This window comes from Hordeum vulgare, chromosome 6H, assembly GCF_904849725.1.
Source record: "Hordeum vulgare subsp. vulgare chromosome 6H, MorexV3_pseudomolecules_assembly, whole genome shotgun sequence".
NCBI lineage: Eukaryota > Viridiplantae > Streptophyta > Magnoliopsida > Poales > Poaceae > Hordeum > Hordeum vulgare.
This window is the reverse complement of record NC_058523.1, coordinates 505,964,956-505,980,202: the sequence shown is the minus strand read 5'-3', so window position 1 is coordinate 505,980,202 and position 15,247 is coordinate 505,964,956.

The window sequence follows — 15,247 nt, the reverse complement described above, 5'->3', positions numbered from 1 at the left end:
TTCTTTATTAAAGGAGAACCTTAATATCCCGTAGTTTCCATTAGGACCCCGCTGCCACGGGAGGGATGGACAATAGATGTCATGCAAGTTCTTTTCCCTAAGCACGTATGACTACATACGGAATACATGCCTACATTAGATTGACGAACAGGAGCTAGTTACTTATCTCTCTGTGTTATAGCTGTTACATGATGAATCACATCCGGCATAATCATCCATCACCGATCCAATGCCTACAAGTCTTTTACTACTGGTCCTTGCTACGTTACTTTGTCGCTACTACTATTGCTACTGCTGTTACTTGCTACTGCTATCACTACTGCTGTTCCTTGCTACTCCTGTCACTACTGTTGTTACTTGCTACTTTGCTGTTACCTGTTGCAAGACTTTTCTAGGCCCCATTGATACAACAAGTTAGGAATAGTCTGCCGTCAATAGACCTTTTTCTGGCACCGTTGCTATCATACCACTTTGCTACTGATACGTTGCTTGCAGATACTAATCTTTCAGGTGTGGTTGAATTGACAACTCAGCTGCTAATACTTGAGAATATTCTTTCGCTTCCCCTTGTGTCGAATCAATAAATTTGGGTTGAATACTCTACCCTCAAAAACTGTTGTGATCCCCTACACTTGTGGGTTATCAATACTATTTTCTGGCGCCGTTGCCGGGGAAGCACATCTATATTCTCTGAGTCACTTGGGATTTACGTCTGTTGGTCACTATGAGGAATCCGATAGATCCAAGAACTAAAGTTTTGCCTTCCACTACGAGGACAGGTAAGGAACTGCCATCTAGCTCTGCACTTGATTCACCTTCAGTTATGAGTAAGTTTGCGACATCACCTCCTGCTAGAAATCTTGATATGTCGCCTGTGCTTGATGATGCTACTTCTACTGCCCATGATGCTTATGATGATGGTATGCTTGATACTATGCCTGATGATGCTATGCTTGATACTATGCCAGATGATGCTATGTTTGATACTATGCCTGATGATGCTATGCTTGATACTACTTTGCCACTAGGTGCATTCCTTGATGCACAAATTGCTAGAGTTGCTGCTAGATGCGATGATACTTCTGAAACTGTTGATACTATTGAAGTAGAACCTGCTATTTTGCCTGCTAGAACTAGCTCTCCTATGCCTGTTATGCCTGATACGCGTTATGTTATGGAGGGAGAGATAGCTGAGGATTTTCTTGCGTGTAAGGATAGCCATGATGTTGAGAAATTACTGCGCAAGTGGAAAGAAAAATCTCTGAATGCTAGGATGAAATACGACCCGAAGTTTCCTACTTCGCCTATCTTTGTGACCGATAAGGATTATGAATTCTCTGTTGACCTTGAGTTAATCACTCTAGTCGAATCTGATCCCTTTCACGGTTATGAGTTTGAAATGGTTGTAGCCCATCTTACCAAACTGCACGATATAGCCACCCTATTCACTAGTGAGGAAAAGATCCACCACTACTATATCCTCAAGCTGTTTCCTTTATCGCTAAAGGATGATGCTAAGACCTGGTTCACTTCTCTTGCTCCTCGTTGTGTGCATAGTCCCCAGGACATGGTCTACTACTTCTCTGAAAAATATTTCCCTGCCCATAAGAAGCAAGCTGCCTTGCAGGAAATATACAACTTTGCTCAAGCTGAAGAAGAGAGTCTCCCACAAGCATGGGGGAGGCTCATCTAGCTACTAAATGCTTTGCCTGATCACCCTCTTGAGAAGAATGAAATACTTGATATCTTCTATAATGGACTTACGGATGCTTCCAAAGACCACCTAGATAGTTGTGTCGGTTGTGTTTTTAGGGAACGGACTGTAGAACAAGCTGAGATTCTACTGAACAACATCTTGTGCAATGAGAATGCTTGGACTATTCCTGAACCACCTTCTAAGCCAACTCCGAAGAAAAGAGGTATTCTATTCCTCAGTCCTGAAGATATGCAAGAAGCCAAGAAATCTATGCGAGAGAAAGGCATTAAATCTGAAGATGTCAAAAATCTACCACCTATCGAAGAGATCCATGGTCTCGATAACCCGATACAGGTAGTAGAAGTAAATTCTCTGCGTAGGTTTGATGAGAGTGATATTCCTCTTGATAAACCTGCTAGCTTATGCCTGGATGAATTTGATAACTTTGTTGCCAAACAACAGAGTTTCAATGATTATATGTTAGGAGACAATTGGAACAGAATGCTCGTATGCTTAGTCATTTAAGTGCTTGTGTGGACAGAAACGTCAATGATCTTAAGCTCTTGAGTAAACATGCCTCTATGGTTACTACTCAAGTAGAACATGTACTTAAATCTCATAATGACTTGCTCAATGAGTTGAATGACAATTCTGTCAGAGTCGTCACTAGAGGCGGTAGAATGACCCAGGAACCTTTGTATCCTGAGGGTCATCCGAAGAGAATTGAACAAGATTCTCAAGGAGTTAGCACCGATGCACCTAGTCATCCTAGAAAGAAGAAGAAATATGATAGGAACCTGCACGCTAGCAACCCTGTTGCTGCTACACCTGAGAGTCAAAACGATGTCTCTGTCTCTGATGCTGAAACACAATTTGGTGATGAACATGACCCTAATGATAATATCAACAGTGATGTTCATGAAGATGCTCAACCTAGCAATGACAAGGATGTGGAGATTGAACCTAGTGTTGATCTTGATAACCCACAACCTAAGAATCAGAGATACGATAAGAATGACTTCGCTGCTAGGAAGCACGGTAAAGAAAAGGAACCATGGGTTCAGAAACCCATGCCCTTTCCTCCCAAATCATCCAAGAAAAAGGATGATGAGGATTTTGAGCGATTTGTTGAAATGATCACACCTGTCTTTCTGCAAATGCGTTTGAGAGATATGCTCAAGATGCCTCTGTATGCTAAGCACATGAATGATATTGTGACTAATAAAAGGAGGATACCTGAGGTTGAGATTTCCACCATGCTCGCTAATTATACCTTCAAGGGTGAAACTCCCAAGAAACTAGGTGATCCCGGTGTGCCCACTATACCTTGCTCCATTAAAGGGAACTACGTTAGAACTGCTTTATGCGACCTTGGAGCCGGTGTTAGTGTTATGCCTCTCTCTCTTTATCATAGACTTGAACTGGATAAATTGACTCCCATTGAAATCTCTCTGCATATGGCCGACAAATCAACTGCTTTCCCTATCGGCATTTGCGAGGATGTGCCTGTTGTGGTTGCTAACGTCACTATCTTAACAGACTTTGTTATCTTGGATATTCCCGAGGATGATGCCATGGCTGTCATCCTCGGAAGACCCTTTTTAAACACTGAAGGGGGTGTTATAGATTGCAACAAAGGCAATGTCACTTTCCATGTCAACGGTAATGAGCATACGGTGCACTTTCCGAAGAAACAATATCGAGTACATTGCATCAATGCTATCGAAAAGACTTCATCGATTCTTATTGGGAGATTTGAATGCCCTATTCCTCTGTTCAAGATGAAGTAACCCCGGGGAAGCCCATAGGTATTGGGGGTGCCGCACCATCCCTTAGTGGGCTGGTGGGACAGCCCAAAAGAGGCCTATGTGCATTGGGAAGAAAATCAAAGAGGAAAAAAAAGAGGAGGTGGGAAAGGGAAGAAGGACTCCACCTTCCAAACCAAATAGGACTCGGTTTGGGAGGGGAATCCTTCCCCCCTTGGCTCGGCCGACCCCTTGGGGGTTCTTGGACCCCAAGGCAAGGCTCCCCCCTCCCTCTCCTATATATAGTGGGGTTTTAGGGCTGATTTGACACAACTTTGCCACGGCAGCCCGACCACATATCTCCACGATTTTACCTCTAGATCACGTTTCTGCGGAGCTCGGGCGGAGCCCTGCTGAGACGAGATCATCACCAACCTCCGGAGCGCCGTCACGCTGCCGGAGAACTCTTCTACCTCTCCGTATCTCTTGCTGGATCAAGAAGGCCGAGATCATCATCGAGCTGTACGTGTGCTAAACGCGGAGGTGCCGTCCGTTCGGCACTAGATCGTGGGACTGATCGCGGGATAGTTCGCGGGGCGGATCGAGGGACGTGAGGACGTTCCACTACATCAACCGCGTTCACTAACGCTTCTGCTGTACGGTCTACAAGGGTACGTAGATCACACATCCCCTCTCGTAGATGGACATCACCATGATAGGTCTTCGTGCGCGTAGGAAAATTTTTGTTTCCCATGCGACGTTCCCCAACAGTGAGCCAGTGGGCCACAAGCCCAGACGGCGCGGCCAACCCCCAGGCCACACCAACCAGGCTTCTGGGGCCCACGTGGCGTAACCCCGGAGTGACAATAGCCGGAACCACTCCCGGAGATGATAATAGTATGAGGAGTTCATGTATTCACCAAGTGTTAATGCTTTTGTCCGGTTCTTTATTAAAAGGAGAACCTTAATATCCCGTAGTTTCCATTAGGACCCCGCTGCCACGTGAGGGATGGACAATATATGTCATGCAAGTTCTTTTCCCTAAGCACGTATGACTACATACGAAATACATGCCTACATTAGATTGACGAACGGGAGCTAGTTACTTATCTCTCTGTGTTATAGCTGTTACATGATGAATCACATCCGGCATAATCATCCATCACCGATCTAATGCCTACGAGTCTTTTACTACTGGTCCTTGCTACGTTACTTTGTCGCTACTACTGTTGCTACTGCTGTTACTTGATGCTGCTATCACTACTGTTGTTCCTTGCTACTGATGTCACTACTGCTGTTACTTGCTACTTTGTTGTTACCTGTTGCAAGAATTTTCTAGGCGCCATTGATACAACAAGTTCGGAATGGTCTGCCGTCAACAAACCTTTTTCTGGAACCGTTGCTATCATACCACTTTGCTACTCATACTTTGCTTGCAGATACTAATCTTTCAGGTGTGGTTGAATTGACAACTCAACTGCTAATACTTGAGAATATTCTTTCGCTTCCCCTTGTGTCGGATCAGTAAATTTGGGTTGAATACTCTACCCTCGAAAACTGTTGCGATCCCCTACACTTGTGGGTTATCATATGTCAAGGGGTACAAAGAGTGATGCAGGATTGAATCACTGAAAAACGGTCCAAGTTATCCTTAGTAACTAGTGGACTAAGGAATTTTTCTCGATTATGGAGGTGATTAAAGAGTTCGTCGTAAAGGGTTACGTCGATGCAAGCTTTGCGACTAATCCGAATAACTATGAGTAGTAAACCGGGTTCGTATAGTGAAGCAGTCATTTGGACTAGTTCCAAATGGTGCATGGTAGCAGCATCTATAGGATGACATAAATATTTGTAAAACACACACGGATCTGAAAGGTTCAGACCCATTGACTAAAACCTCTCTCACAAGCAAGATATGATCAAACCCCATAACTGTATGGGTGTTAGGTTCATTACAATCTCATAGTGATGTGAACTAGATTATTGACTCTAGTGCAAGTGGGATACTCTTGGAAATATGCCCTCGAGGCAATAATAAATTGGTTATTATTATATTTCCTTGTTCATAATAATCATTTATTATCCATGCTAGAATTGTATTGATTGGAAACTCAAATACATGTGTGGATACATAGACAACACACTGTCCCTAGTGAGCCTCTAGTTGACTCGCTCGTTGCTGAAAGATGGTCAAGGTTTCCTGGCCCTAGGCAAGTGTTGTGACTTGACAATGGGATCACATCATTGGGAAAATGATGTGATGGACAAGACCCAAACTATAAATGTAGCATATGATCGTGTCAGTTTATTGCTACTGTTTTCTGCATGTCAATGTATCTGTTCCTATGACCATGAGATCATGCAACTCCCAGACACCGGAGGAATAACTTGTGTGTATCAAATGTCGCAATGTAACTGGATGACTATAAAGGTGCTCTACAGGTATCTCCGAAGGTGTATGTTGGGTTGGCATGGATCAAGACTGGGATTTGTCACTCTGTGTGATGGAGAGGTATCTCGAGGCCCACTCGGTAATACAACATCACAACAAGCCTTCCAAGCAATGTGACTAAGGAGTTAGTTACGACATCTTGTATTACGGAACGAGTAAAGAGACTTGCCGATAACGAGATTGAACTAGGTATAGAAACACCGACGATCGAATCTCGGGCAAGTAACATACCGAAGGACAAATGGAATAGTATACGGGATTATATGAATCCTTGACATAGAGGTTCAACCAATAGAGATCTTCGTAGAATATGTAGGAGCCAATATGGACATCCAGGTCCCGCTGTTGGTTATTGACCGGAGAGTGTCTCAGGTCATGTCTGCATAGTTCTCGAACCCGCAGGGTCTGCACACATAAGGTTCGGTGACGTTTCGGTATAGTTGAGTTATATGTGTTGGTGACCGAAGGTTGTTCGGAGTCCCAGATGAGATCCCGGACGTCATGAGGGTTTCCGGAATGGTCCGAAAATGAAGATTAATATATAGGAAGTCCTATTTTGGTCACTGAACAAGTTTTGGGCTCATCGGTAGTGTATCAGGAGTGCCGGGAGGGGTGCTGGGGACCACCGGGAGGGGTGTCACGCCCCAAGGGCCTCATGGGTGGTGGGAAGAAATAAACCAGCCCCTAGTGGGATGGAATAAGTTCCCACTAAGGCCCATAAGGTTTGAGAATGAAAAGACCAATGTGGAAAGAGTTTCCAAGTGGGAAGGAGGAATCCTACTCCAAATAGGATTGGAGTGGGACTCCTCCTCTATCCCTTGCGCAAGGGAAGCCAAGGCTGCCCTAGGGTGCAGCCCTCTCCCTCCTCTCCTCCTATATATACTAAGTCTTTTGAGGGTTTTATATACAACAGAAAATAACCACGTGCTGCCCTCTCTCTGTAGATCTGTTTCTCCTCTAGTTTCAGCGGTGCTTAGGCGAAGCCCTGCTGGAATAGCACCACCACCACCACCACCACGCCGCCGTGCTGGAGAACTCATCTACCTCTCCGCCCCCTTTTGCTGGATCAAGAAGGCAGAGATCGTCATCGAGCTGTACGTGTGTGGAACGTGGAGGTGCCGTCCGTTCGGCACTTAATCGGGACGGATCGTGAGACGGTTCGTGGGATAGATCGTGGGACGGTTCGTGGGACGGATCGTGAAGCGTACCACTACATCAACCGCGTTTATTAACGCTTCCGCTTAGCGATCTAGAAGGGTATGTGGATCTTATCTCCCTCTCATAGATGATCATGACCATGATAGGTCTTCATGTGCGTAGGAAATTTTTGTTTCCCATGCAACGTTCCCCAACATTACACCAGCTGAAGCTTTATAAATATAAGATGATTACAAGTCCTAGGCTATTGCAGACAAGACAACTCGACACTTGGGGGCTACATGGTCAAAGATATTATTGCAAATCACCAAGTCATCATGAACTGATAAACTTGGAGCTTGGGGGCTACACGTAATATGGATATATCAAAAAAATGAAGAGCACTTTCAAGATGCCAATTGTGAGCGAGACTGGTCTCATTTCATCATGGAGCTGAAGCCTTGAGTGACCGACTCAACATATTTTTATCTAGTTGAAGCATTGAAAGACCGGCTCAGCATCACTGGGATTTCTTTATTCCCAATAATTTTATCAAGCAATTGGATTTCAGTTGTTTGACCGGGCATTACCAACAATCATGACCCGACATTATCAAACATAACCCGACAACTTCGACGATGGCAACTTGACAAGTTCTAAACATCGTCAAGCCGGAACTATTCAACACTGGTTCAGCACCAAAAGGATATTTTAAGTCTAATATTTTTGTCACGCCGTAGCATTGGAGGCCGACTCAATGTCATATGTATTTAATTACAAAGGTCACGTACCTCCAGGATGATTGTGAAGACGGCTCGAAGAAACCAGGATTTTCGAGGAGCCACTTCATTGAAATAAGACGACCGAGGAGCAAGCCGGTCTCTTAACATATTTATTGTTCTTATTTGAGGAGCTTACCATGAATAAATTCAACCTAACATGGGGGCTATTATCGGGGATATACCCTGCGGTATAACCTGACTTGAAGTATGACCCAACTCGGACTTGGCGATTCACTAGAACCCGGCCGAGTTTGGCGACTTATTAGTGACCCGACACGCGGCTCATATATGACCCAACAAGTGAGTTAGACAAACTACAAGACCCAACGGCCCAGAAGGCGGCTCATGGGAGGGCGCACTCACAGAGAAGGCCCAAGGAAAGGAAGGATCCCCTCAGAAAGGAAACAAGACCCAGATTAGGATTCAAGAGAGACTAGTCCTAGTCCTACTCCTAGCAGGACTCTACAAGTAAACCTACCCTTTCCACTTATATAAGGAGGGGTAAGGACCCCAAGAGAGACAAGTTCAAGTCATTAGAGATAGACAAATTAGACAACCTCACGATTATAGGTAGCGATTCCGCACCCTTGTAATCGAGATCATCATCTTCTTCAATGAAGCACAAGAAGGATCTAGGCTTTTACCTCCATCGGAGGGGCCGAACCTGGGTAGACTCGCGTCTATCGATTCCAACCAACCCCTCTCAAGCCACCACATAGTTGCAATGGCCTCACGCCTAAGTTCTCTCACGAGGACATATGCCGTGACAAAACCACGACACCGTATGTATCAATTATGCCCATTTTCACCATGGGAATCCGCAAGTTGAGTACCAAAATATATATCAAGTAAATCAATTGAACACCCTATTGTCACCACGTGTATCCACATACATGACATACATCAAGTGATCTCAAATACAGTATTCAATCTGACATAACAGAATATCAAGGGAAAGATTCAATTCATCACATCAACATAGGAAGGGACAAACACGATTCGATCCAACTATATTAGCAAAGACCATTATACATTAAGATTGTGACATCTCAAGAACGCGTGAGAGATATCAAACACATAGCTACTGGTACATACCCTCAACCTGAGAGTGAACTACTCCATCCTCATCATGGTCACCACCGGGATGATGAAGATGGCCTTCGGTGATCATTGCCCCCTTCGACAGGGTTTGAGAATAGGGATCCAGATGAGTTTTCTTTGGTACAGAAGTTTGCGGCGACGGAGCGGGAGTTCTAGGTTAACTACTGGGGGTTTCCCAATATATAGGATTTTCAGTGTCGGAATCGCGTCAAACAGAGCCACCAGGTGGTCCCAAGCTATGAGGGCGCGCCCACGGGGGTGCCCACGCCCTGATGGCTTGGGGGCACCTAGTGACCCCCTCCAATGGTTCTTCACTCTAATATTTCTTATTTATTCCACACAAAATTGGCAAAAAGTTTTGGGCGGTTCCGAGAACTTATATTTTTTGCACATAAACAACACCATGGTAATTCTCATGAAAACAACTTGAGTCCGGGTTAGTTCTATTTAAATCATGTAAAGTGCATCAAAATCATATAAAAGTATTGTAAACATAGGTAAATATACATGAATACTTTATAAGTTATCGATTCGTTGGATACGTATCACTCTCATAAATGAAATATCTCCATTTGTTTTGAAAGTCAAAGAGAGCACGCGCATGCAACATAACACACACAATACGATATTTGTCAAATGTAAAGTTAGAATCATATTAATGCCATGTCTTTAATAAATTCATGGCACTGCATTTCCTGAAAGTCTAAATTTTTATTAGACAACATAGGATAGTTTGGTTGAGGTGAGACCCTTAGACTTGCGGCCCCATAGGAGGCATAGATTCCTCCATACAGGTCACCATTGCCCGCATTAAGATGCATCCTACACGCAAAAATTGCCCTAAGATTAAATCACTTCTCACCCATTAAAGCGATATGAATAATGCTCAAGTGAGGAGCGCACAACACATTGTAATTTTGCTTGCCTACAATACATTTCCCATTAAACAATGCAACATAGAAAACAGAGGGGAATTGTATATTTTTATTCTAGCCTTTGTAACACCTCTATCCTAACCACTTCGAAGGTTCTCAAAGAACAAATTATAATTAGATTTTTGTGCTTTGCTAAGTGAGCCCCAACATGGAAGTTTGCATGCATAACAAAATTATTCTAGAGTCATACTAAATTTTTTATCATAGAGATGAAATAAAACTCTAGAAGAATGAGAGTGATATTAAACCTTTGTGTGAATGAATGGGTAGGATTATGATGTTGGACGCACTTATCTACATGGAAGGGGACGAGTCGGTATTATAATTTATAGATCAAATTCCTCCTTAATACCATCACCATGCATGAAATCATAGCATGGACAACGAGATGATTTAGGGTCGACCATACCCACTAAACTTGCTCTTGGTTCAACATAAGCTTGTTGCTCCGAGCTTCCACTAGACAATTTTCCCGAGGAGTTCCTTCTTGAGGACCTCCTCTAATCATGTTCATTTCCTTAATGAAAAATTTCTGAAATTTCCGGACCATAAAATTATGTGAACAAAACTTTGTAAGATTGATAGCAACTACTCATAAAGATGCCTAGAGGCGATATCGAGCATTCATACTACTTAGAACTCAAAGAATCCAACATGCAAGCTCATTTCCAATAGCACCAAGAGCAACTAAATATGAAAAATATAATCCAATAAAGCAGAAAAACTAATTGGAGTAATGGAAGAGTCACATACCAAGGAGCAATACTTAAAAAAATCAGAAACAGATCAAAAATCACAGGTTTTGGTGCAAGAACACGAGAGAGAGAAAGCAACGAGGATTTTTTTTCTAGACGTAGGAGAAGGAGTGGGCTAAAGATATAAGTGAGGAGGTCCCTGTGGGCCCCCAAGCCATCAGGGCATGCCGAGGGGGGTGGGCGTGCCGTATGGTCCTCGCACCGATAAGTGCACCCCCCGGGTGTTTTCAACTCCAATTTTTTTAAATAGTGAAAACAATTAATGTAATTTTTTGTGATATTCTACGCACTTTTATTTTTGGGCCATTTTTCATTGCATGGATAATTCAGAAAGCAGGATAATCATGACATTTTATTTCATCTATCGATTATCTACAAAAAATATGGAAGAAAATTAGAGAGTTTGCTAGAAAATTCCACGTTAACCATAAAATAATTACCCTTCATCTTGTGGTCAAGTGTATTGTAACTGTTAGATCTTCGTAACAATATTTTTCACAAAAATGGACGTGACAATACAAACTGAACGTGCACAAACCAGCCTTCCCCCACCCTCCACTCAAAGATATCCATCTAAAAAACTGTACGTGACCCTTAAAAACTGTACCTCACAATCTATGTCATAAAAAGCCCAGTCAGCTAAACCAATCCATGCGAGCCTACGCTCCCGTGCGCGCCAGTTTTACAGGGTGAGGCAGAGGCTGACGAGAGGGGCCCCCATGTCGGGGTTGTCGTCAACCTCTAGCAAGCGTGGCAGTGAGCTCACCAACACTGCTGCAGGGCACGGTGGGGTAAGCTGATGCTGTGAATGGAGTCAAGGATGAGCCACCATTCTGGTGGAAGTGGAGGGAGTCGTCGGAGGAGCCTCGATCGCCGACGATGAGAGGGCCACGAGGGTGCTGCATCAGGCGAGGTTGAACCTAACGATTCCTGGTTGCAAATGAACAGGGGAAGATGGGAGATGATCAGGGAGGTGCAGGAGGCTCATAGGATAAGAAAAGAGGGCTAGAGAGCAACTATACCCGAAGATCGATGGTGTCGAGATGCGGCGGAGCTCCGGTAGATTCCGAGCATAGAGATCTCGAGGGAAGGTTCGAGTGGTTCTAACACATGATTAGGAGGGAGAGAGGAGTTCCGGAGGGGAGAGAGGATCTCGGGTGGCCTTTTATAGGCTCAGTTCGAAGCACCAAGGACGTGGTCCGTCGGAGCTAGATGAGGGGCAAGGTAGGCCATGGGAGGCTCGGGTCTGAGCCAGGGTACTTCGTGAGCATGGCTTACTTCGAGCAAGAGAGAGAGAGAGAGGGGAGCGGGAAAGGAGCCAGGGGCGTTGCGCTTGTGAGCTTGCTCACTGGCTGAGCCGGGTGGCGCTTTGGCATGCGCGTGGCAGGGAGAGAGAGGTAGAGAGAGGAGGGGGACATGGACGTGGCATGTTCGAGATGTCGAGGGGCATCGACTAGCATGCGGGGAAGCTTGAGGTGGCTAGACGTGCGAGGTCAACTCTTTGGAGCGCGGCCGCACACTCTAGAGCGGATTTTGGCCGGCATGGGCATGCCACTGACATGCTCTAGCGCGACCACTCATGCCCACTTGCTATGGGAGGGATTAAACAATAGGAAAGGGGCTTTGGGAGCTCTGGAAACGGTCATGAGTGAGAGAGAGAAGAGTGGGAGGGGGAAAATTGGTGATCGAGGGGTTGCAAGTGAGGTTTCTCCCACTCAACCATTGAGCTAGACACTGGGTTTTGTTCTGGTGGTGCTGTGGGTCTGTGTGATGTTGTGCTAAAAATTTGGGGGCAAGGGGAATAACGTTGGAGGTCAAAACACTAGTTTTAGGATTCTTCTTAAAGGTGTTTGATGAAGTGTTGGGCAAGATCACTTAGCCCACTCACTGAAATATTTAACAGGATCAAATAGCGGGAATAAGTGAGCTTGATCACCAAGTTTCGGCTCATTTGGACAAAGTTGGCAATGCAAACATAGAAAACCCTAGAAATCAACAGAATCAGGTTTCTGTAGACCTAGCTGGGCAAATCTACACCCACAAATGGACAACTTGGTGTAGCATCCTTATTTGGGGTCTAGATCATTCCTGCAAAGTTTGAGAGCAATTGGATAAACTTGGCAATTTAGAGTTGCTCAAATTTGGTTCTAGACATATAGGGTTTTGGAATATTTTGGAGGACCAAATCAACTTGTATTGAGATGAAACTTGGCAAGATCTTCACATATATCATGTGTGACTTGATGGAAGTTTTCTGGAGTTTATGGAGAATATTTTCTATGGAAATATTTCAAAATCTTGAAATTGGCAGAAAAGGTTTTGAGGGGTTTTGTCCAATATTTCGAACATGACCATCTGTTGAAACTCTTATATATGGAAAATATATGTGCACTTAGTTTACCTAAATTTTCTCAAATATTTTTTAAGCAATAAAATAATTTTCCTCTATGAAAGACCATTTCTGGCCTTAGAAAGATGTATTTAATTAAAATAGAAAAGTAACTTTTAAAATAATTATGTTATGGTTTTGGGAAGTCATTTTGATAATATCATCCAAATAAAACATTTGGGGCAAAAATTCCTCCTAACTTGAGGACTTGTAGTACAAATCTTAACTGAGGTTTTTTTGAAGGCTTAAAATAAATAAGTGACTTTTGGTCAAAATAATATTTTGTAAAAATAGTTTTAGGTCCTATACACATGGTTTGATCATTGGGCAAGGATTTGGAGCAATAAGATGAGCTTTAGGAGAATAAGAATGTTTGTGAATAAAAACCCAATTTAGCACACAAGCATATAACAACCAATTCAATCATCACATGCACATAAGAAGTTTTAAATGGTTCCAAATTTTATAAAAATCACATTGTGGCCAAGTTGTACAAACATAGGGTGTGACAGGAGCAAGGTATTGCGGTTATACCCGAAGCAACTCCTTAGGCACTCCACCATTAAAAGAATAATTAGCAAGCATGGTGGCAATTTCATTTTCAGGTATCTTTCTTTTATTGGTGATGATATATGTCATATACTTAACATAAGGAGCCATTTTCAAAATATTAGACAAATGAGTGCACAAAAATACAGGCCTAATCATTTTAGCAAAGTTCTCAAAATCCTCATTGTCCTTAATCTTAGAAGGCATACGAGGGGATGGAATTGATTTCTGAACCCATGGCTCTCTTTCTCTCCCATGTTTTCTAGCACCAATTTTTTTTATCATAGTGTTTATTTTTAGGATGTGGGATATCAAGACCATCAAAACTTTCTATTTGTACATCATTATCACGCTCTTTATCATTGTCTAGTTGAACATCTACATGTACATGATTGTTAACATTATTATTATCATTATCACTACGTAAATGTTCACTGCGAGACTGTGTCTCAGCATCAGAAATAGAAACATCACTTTGATTCAGAGTAGGGGTTTCTATAATAGGTTCACTAGAAACATGAATAGTCCTATCATTTTTCTTTTTCTTTTTCTTTTTAGAACGACTAGGTGCATCATCATTAATTCTATGAGAATCTTGTTCAATTCTTTTAGGGTGACCTTCAGGGTAAAGAGGGTGCTAATTCATTCTATCTCCGGTAGTCATTGCTCTAACAACATGATCATTTAGTTCAGCAAGCAAATTATTTTGCGACTTAGCAACTTGGTCTATTTGAGTATGAACCATGGAAGCAGGTTTACCTAAACCTTACATCATTAGAAATTCTGAACATTAAGTCACTCAATAAATCAATCATGATAGCATTTCGTTGTAATTCATCTTTAACATAATTTTTAAAATGTTCTCGCTTAACACTATAAATATCAAAATCATCCTATCATTATCAAGGAGTTGTAGTGTAAGGTATATCACCTTCCTCAAATTATCTTGTACTATTCGTGTAGGGATATCAAGTCCATTTACTTCTTAAATAAGTGGTAAATTCTCGACATCTTAAGATCTAGTATATTTTTCTTTCATTGTTCTCTTATCTTCTTATATATCTTCTGGACTGAGGAATAGAATACCTCTCTTGTTTTGAATAGGTTCCAATGGTGGTTCAGGAAGTTTCCAATCATCAACATTTGTCAATATATTATTTAATAGGTCCTCAGCTTGTCAAATAGTTCGTTCCATGAAAACACAACCAACACAACTATCTAGGTAGTCCCTAGAAGCATCGGTCAGTCCATTATAAAAGGTATGAAGTATTTCATTTTAAGAGGATGATCACGCAAAGCTCTAAGTAGCTGGATAAGCCTCCCCAAAGCTTGAGAGAGATTCTTTTCTTCAATTTTCACAAAGTTAAATATCTCCTTTAAAGCAGCTTGTTTTTTATGAGCAGGAAAATATTTTTCAATGAAGTAATATATCAAATCCTAGGGGATACACACACAACCAGGAGCAAGAATGAGTAACCATTTCTTAGTATCATCTTTTAGCGAGAAAGGAAAAAAGCTTAAGTATATAGTAATAACACATCTTTTCATCATGAGCAAACAAGGTGGCAATACCATGCAATTTAGTAAGGTGTGCCACAATAGTTTCAGTTTCATAACCATGGAAAGGATCAGATTCCACTATAGTGATTAACTCAGCATCAACAAAGAGTTCATAATCCTTATCATTAACACATATAGGAGAAGTA